Genomic DNA, 7,500 nt, shown 5'->3' on the forward strand with positions numbered 1-7,500 from the left:
ATGTATAATATCTTATATTTATAATATATGCCGGAATATATATATATATATATATATATCAATATATATCTTCAATATATATAATCACAAAACATTTTACATAATACGTAATCATAATGTAATAATAATCTAGATTGTAAAGATTACCAAAATTTTAAAGATTCTTGAATTAGTATTACTTACAATATTTTTACTTTTGATCAGAAAGTGAATAATGACTGAATTCAATAATAGTTTCAATGTTTATCGCGTAAAAATATTCGTTTATTATATATTCATATATGATCTGCAAATAGCCATTATAGATTCTATTAAATAAAGCTGCGTAATGACTTTTCCAAGTATCCTCTCATTGATACTCATCGCGCCGACATGATGTTCTTCGCGCAATAACAGTTTTTGCATAAGTACAATAGCCCATCTCCGTTCCGGCGGAGAATTCCTTTCTCTCAGTGTATCAGTGCAAATTGGTTTCCGCGAGGAAGTAATCTCGACCGGCAAAGTAGTTCGATGTTCTCTGTAGAAAAGTATTTAATGAAGTGAATGCGAGGGGAGCAGAGCACGTTACGAGCGGCTAAAAGAGGGAAGTCACCGGTGAACAAGCAATAACATCGCGAGTAACGAGTCAACTGTAAATCCCTTTGTAAATGTACTCGGTGAAGAAGTTCGGCGACTTGCTGATTTCCGCCACGGCTCTTTCGCCGCGAAAGATTCCTGAACGTGACAGTTCGGGTATCCGGGGCTGATCGTTCGGTGCTTATATAGCGGGTCTTCGTCAGCTGTACAGCTCCGTCGCCTGCTCGTCCTCGTCTCTGCTTTCCATATCGCTCGTCCGGATCACCAATGCGCTAAGGTTACATATACCTTTACCATCGTTTAGGCTAAAGTGGTGAACTATCTCTTTCGCGAAGAAACGGAGACTGCGATATCGGTGAGAACATTCATCACTAAAAAGGGCCTAAGAATAGAGATAAATTTTTATCTGCCAAGTAGGATCTTTTTCTCAGTAAATTTATTTAAGATATTGTATAAAGTAATTATCTAGTTGACAATTTTTATAATTTTTAAATTAGTATCTTTTTATATGTATCTCTGGAATTTAAATAATTTTTTTGCGAAAGAAAAAATAAACAATATCTCAAATATCATTGGACTGTACGCTCGTACGTTTAATCGCGTTTGCGAAAATTTTTGTTTGCTGGTTCTGAGGTCATTGAAACCGACTTTTGAACAAAAACGTGCGCCACTCGTGACTCAGCGTCGGAAGAATGGTACGGGCAGTCGAGTCTGCACAACGGAAATAGCCGGAAAACGTCGACGTTGAGTCGTTACCCAGCAGTCGAGAGACTCGCATGAGCGTGATAAATGTACTATTTCTGGATTGGATGATTGTCGTTTATTACGCACGACTTTGTAATACGTGTCCTTCCGCACGCCATTGTACGCCTCTTTATCTTCGTCACCTCCTCTTCCTCCGCGCTTCCGTTTTTCCAGGACGTTTCGGCTACAAACCTTACAAACATATATACAGGTACGACAGTGCAGATTAAAAATGTGTTTGTGAAGAGAGCTACCACGCGATATATACATTGGAGCGCGACTTCGATTTTCGTTCACACCAGTTTCTTTTAATCCTATAAACGCGCGCTAGGCTCCGCCAGGACTTCCCTTATCATTTGTCATTTTGCCGGAACTGTCTGCTGACGGAAAATATCGTGCAGTCTTAACCATGAAAGTTTCTCCCTTAATTCTTAATTACTCTCTGCCCTAAAATATTTATGAAAATTCCCACAAAATTCTCATCCTTTTCATATAAAAGAACGGATATATTAACGAAATTAGATTCATGTTCAAGATAATTGATAACGGAAAAAATAGATAAATTTGCATCCTGCAAATTTAGAATAGAAACGAATGTGCTTTATAATGTATCAAATTTTTATTTATCGTGTCTAATTAAAGAAGATCGTTTACAGTAAATTCGATACGTTCATTGTAATTCGTTACATTCAGAATGTGGAATATTATACATTTTAAGCGATTTAATATAATCGTTTTCATCGATTAACATAGGGAAAATGAAAGAACTTAACACAGACATTCATGAAAGATAAACGAAAAGTATGCGGAATCGTAATGAATCGTCCATTAAACGCGGTCTGTGCTATAATACTACTGTAGTTATCGATCGTTAATACCATATGCCCTCGCGCGCGAGGTATTGCTCATTTCGATAAATTGTTTTAAACCTAAAAAATACAGAAGAAAGGGAGAGAAGAGGAGCATTATAGATATCTGCTGGATTATATCTACAATTCCTTCTTAATTATAAAACGCCAGCCCGTTTCTCTCAGCGAGTCGCTCGTTTATAGGGTGATGCTGCGAGCGAGTTCGGAACTGCGAGTTATGCATCCCTTTCCGTGGTGCCAGTAGGACCGTAATTTTCTTCCCTCTCCCTTTACTTGTTCAGCATATTGGACGTCGAAGTTTTAATGAATTGGAAGAAAGAGTTTACAAAAGCCGTGAGATTAATACCGTTGTCTTGAATTTTAAAGCGGATAGCGATGTAACGGCTACCATCATTTGTAGCTGTTTCTGCGATGCGAGAAGCAGTAGTCTCTTCGAGTTATTACAGTTAAATGTGCGGAATATTTAAGCAAGATCACACTTATCAAGTAAATTGTTCTATTTATTATCCAAAGTGTTAAAATATTTAAAATACGTGAAATAGAACGGTTTTTTTTTTTTTATTCCCCACAAATTATATAGTAATTTTAACTTTCAGATTTATCAAAAAATAACTGTTCAATAAACTAAATATGTTATATAAAGTATGGAATGTCATTTATATCGAATTTTTTTATGGATAGCTCAACTATATTTCGGTTTTTGAAATATTGTATTAAAATATTTCGAAATCCGCAGAGACAGCTGCAGAGATAAATGTCTTATTATTTTATTAAATATCGCTACATTATTTCTACATTCTTCGACTTGATTTGAATTAATATTAGTTGTTTTTACCGTAAAAAAGAAAGAAACTGTATAACGGACATATCGCACTATTGTCGCGCATTTTGTAATTTCGATAATTTTACTCATGGACATCTTGCGTAGCTTTGTACTCCAATCACCTATATTCCCCTTGAGTGTAACATGTCGAACGGAGGGGGATGGAGACAACTGCCTCTGCATTTCTAGTAATCCCGCAAGGAGAGACCCGTGTATAAACCCGAGATCAGTAGCGTGTACACGTTCGTGAGTTACGGAGCACGCGATAATTGACTTACATTACGATGCAAATTACCGCCGTCACGTCATGGTGTAAAATACCATTTTAATTCTTACGCACCAGCTACTTTTCATGTATCCGACTCCAACTGCACGTTGCAATTATGTCCGTGTAGCAGAGGTTTCTCGCGCACTCAGATGCCAGATTCCGCGTGTTGCGAGTTTTCAAATTTTTTTCATTAAAAACAGCAGGTCTCGTTACTTCAGCCGTTAAATCATACATTTAATGAAATGCACGGATGCCAAGATTATCGATGAAAAACGCGCGCGACATTGCGTGTAGGTACACATAGGTACGAGATGATTTATACCGGCAGCGCCGGCGCTTATTCACAGCTGCGTCATATTCGAGAGCGCTTTAATTGGCTCGCGTGTCTGATATACAATCGCGCCGAATTTTACGCCGCTTTAGCCGCCCCTATCTGCTCCCAGATTTTCCTTTCTTACGCTCACGTACTGGTCCCGTGCGAGCACGTGATCCACCTGAAAATGAACCTCAACGTTGAAAAATATCGGTGCACTTAGTAAGCTTTGAACGTTCCTTCGGCTTTCCACCACCATGGCCGATACAATTAAACTCGGCCACATCGGTAGATCCAGCGCCGTGAAATAAACCCTTTTGCAGTAGATCGGTAAATCGCCCCTGTCCTTCCCACCCCCTCCTCTTTTCTCGCTATTATATAGGAGCTCGGGGCGAAAGAATGAATGAATTCAAAGTTCCGAGCGTTTTTCGCGTTCGTTAAAAAATTCTATACACAGATCGGCGATTAACACTTACAACGGTACGAGAGCGCGCTCGCGAGCATGAAATAATATGAAAGAGATATTGGATCCCGCGAGAAATTTCTACATGCATCGTTAATGATTTGTGTCTGTTGTACTTTACCTGCCGGAAAGTTAGGTGCACATTCAACCTGACATTGCATCTTCGAGGTCGTAGATACGAAGAATCTTGCGGTGTATGTACCGAGTAATATTTTATGCGATCCCGCTAGGAAATCACAGACGAGTTGAAGGCAATTTTCTTCGCGCATTTGTGCTTCTGACTAAGGAGAATTCTCTGTTTGATGAAAATTCATGTGTTAACAGCAATCTTTATTTTTAAAAGAATTTGAATGAAAAGATACTTGATAAATATTGTTACGATTTATTCATTATAATTTTTGACGTAAAACAGCGATAATAAAAGACAAGATAATTATGGTTGGTATGCATTCTCTACTTTATATAAAAATTGATGTTGCTTTTTTGGATATTTATCCAACGAAATTATATTGTTTCAACATGAGATAATTTTAATTCTAATTTTTGTTACATGTATTTGTGAAATGAAAAATCGATTTTAAATTTAATTAGAAGAGATACACTTTGTTTCTTGTGACAAACACATCGTTTACTCCTTTCATTTATTTATAACTGTGACATACATTATTCTAAGTAAGCGAAGATTACGTCCTGCAATCTTCAACTTTACAATTTCCAAGTTTTGGTCTTACAATAGCGCTTCCGACGTACAATAATTCATTACGCTAACCGTAATTTCCTTGAATTTTAGCGTGAAATACGGAGTAACAAAAACCGTAACTTGGGTGTTCCTACATTGTAGTATTCCGCCGCGTCGGGAATCATCACAAAGCTTTTAACAATGAGACAGAATTTCTCGCGATAACGGAAATCTCTTCTGATATTTCGGAAATGTCCATGTTTCAATTCAGGCTTGTAATTTCCACATTAGACACTTTTAAAAATGATTTATGTAATATAGAGAATAGAGAAAGGGAAAGAATTCAAGCTTATGATTAATATCAATCATCAAAATTAGACGTTGCAATTTATATTTGCATTTTAATAGGCTAGCATCTTTTACGATTATTAGTTACTTAACATTCAATAACTTTTAGAGGGATACAAAGCGCTTGTGCGTTATCTAGTTTCCCGCTTGCATCAAAAACACCGTTAAATGTCTCGTAAACATTCGATAACAGTATCGAATGGTATCCAATGGCAATATCACCAGAGATACAGTAGAGCAAGCGCTGATATAACTGATGGTGAAGAGGCAAACTGCGATCGTTACGCTCGTTTGCCTTGAATACATCACATCGAAAGGCTCGCAAATGTGTGTAAAATTAGGATCATCGTGTTTGCGCACATTGTAAGTGTAAATAAATTGAAACAAATTTTCTGCATGAGAAACACGTTGAAAGCAGCCCGTTATATCGAACGTGTTCCAGTACAAGCAGTTGATTGTGGAGTGTTAATTGATTCCCGGCGATATTCAACATTTGGTCTGTCGCCAGCGTTCAAAACAGTTTGAATAAATTTTGTGCTCTTTTCTATCAGTATCGATTTGCTATAACTTCTGGCTATTGAATCACTTATTATTAGTTGTGATAATGCTGATTATTACAGCATACGAAAAAATACTGACACTTGGTAAATAACAATTGCTTGCGTTGGTTATTCGTTCAACATTATAACTTAATAATGATTAAGTTTCCTTCTCATTGAAACATTTTATTCTATATATCTAAAGTACATATTTTCTATCTTATCATTTTTAATTATCAGTTATCGATCATTCCTGTTCATTCTATAAACCTTTCTGTGAATTTCGTATCTTTAATTGTTCTGTGATAGAATGGAAGCGCGTCCATCTGTTTGAAAGCTGGATTGTTTCCCCGATCATTTTTTCTTCATTTAACCGAGAATTCTCCCTCGAACGCTGTCGCGTCCATGAATATTGACGATCGAAAGGACCGATTCATATTCTCGATTCTAATCAGGACCCCGTGACTCTCCATTTTTCATCCGTTATCAGCGCCGCATAAACCCCATCCTCTTCTCTCTTTTCTATCCGTCTCACATTTCCCTTTATCCTGTTCCTTTGCTTCATCTTCCCTCTTCAGGCGGAACGAGAGATAGGTAGCATGAAAGACTGTCTATTTAACGTTTCTCCCTAACGATCTGACGCATCATCGTATCTGCTGTCAATAAATGTAACGACAACACGCAAACAACTCTGACATCGCTTTCCTCAGCTACGAGGAATACCCCCAAACATTCGTCCATCCCATCTACTTTTACCCTCCTCCTGTTAGCCGACACCCGTGATACAATGTCTCTCTTTTTCTTCCATCTTCTCTCTCTCTCTCTCTCTCTCTCTCTCTCTCTTGTCATCTCTATTCCACCTCGGACTTTATCGCCCTATTCGGTACTGTCGTAACGATAACGTCGTCGTCACATCGTCACGGCCACTTTCCTTGTGTAAAAATTCGATCAGAAGCGAACAACCGCTTCGACATCTCTCGGCAACATTAGTTCGCGTGAGTTCCAAAGAGTTGCGAAAAAAAGAGAATGAGAGTCCTTTGCTACACGGAATGACGTACTCGACCGAAATGTACGCCGTGTCATTCCGTTTCGTGTACGCGCCGAATCTCGCAGAAGGCCATTAGGCAGCTAAATGATTAATCGAGCATACGAGGTACACGGCAAGGTTGCCTGCTTCTACATGTTACAAACGCGCGCGAGCGAGGTCGCCGGATAAATTACCATTTTCATGCCAGACACCCCCGCGTTGTCCACGTGAAATTAGAAATGGGTGGTATACCGGCTCGCGAGAGCCTTCCGTCATGTATATCTGAAGCCCGAAAAGTTTATTTTATTAATAATAATCTCTTCACGAGACAGAGAGGGAGTGCCTGTGTGTATACCTCTGCTTAATGTTACATATACATTACTGCTTAACGTTAACGCTTCGTACATTTTGAAATATTAGAATATTTAGAATTAATTAAAGAAGATCAGTATAACTTATGTATTTCGTACCAATTTCACAGCCATACGAATTGGTGCCGTGAGAGATGAAGTCTAGTCCCAAAATAAATATAGACTAAGTTGGTGAAAAATTTCTTTGATTCTTTGACATTTTGCTTCTAAATTTGCTAATAAATCATATCTATTCAACATATTAATTTTATTTTTCAAGATCAACCGTCAATTTTCTTTTGTCCTCAATTTTTTATAACGCAGAAATAACTTTAACGTGACGTGATACTATTATTGTATGAATCGGGCTATTTTCAGCTTTATATCCGACATAAGTGTGTGCCATGGAATATTTAGAACTCTGCAGTACGTAAAATAACTCTGCGTAAAATAACTCTATCTATTCCGATATGCGATACGTTATCGAAGACGTGCGCGGTC

The 7,500-nt window shown here is 37.9% G+C and overlaps 1 protein-coding gene across 1 annotated transcript in view; it reads left to right on the plus strand.

Annotated features, from left to right (window-relative positions):
* LOC115239299 overlaps positions 1-7,500 on the plus strand; it is a 199,498-nt gene that overhangs the window by 69,583 nt on the left and 122,415 nt on the right. The window lies entirely within an intron of this gene.

The sequence above is a fragment of the Formica exsecta genome, unplaced genomic scaffold (assembly GCF_003651465.1).
Source record: "Formica exsecta isolate Colony F162 unplaced genomic scaffold, ASM365146v1 scaffold37, whole genome shotgun sequence".
Classification (NCBI taxonomy): Eukaryota; Metazoa; Arthropoda; class Insecta; order Hymenoptera; family Formicidae; genus Formica; species Formica exsecta.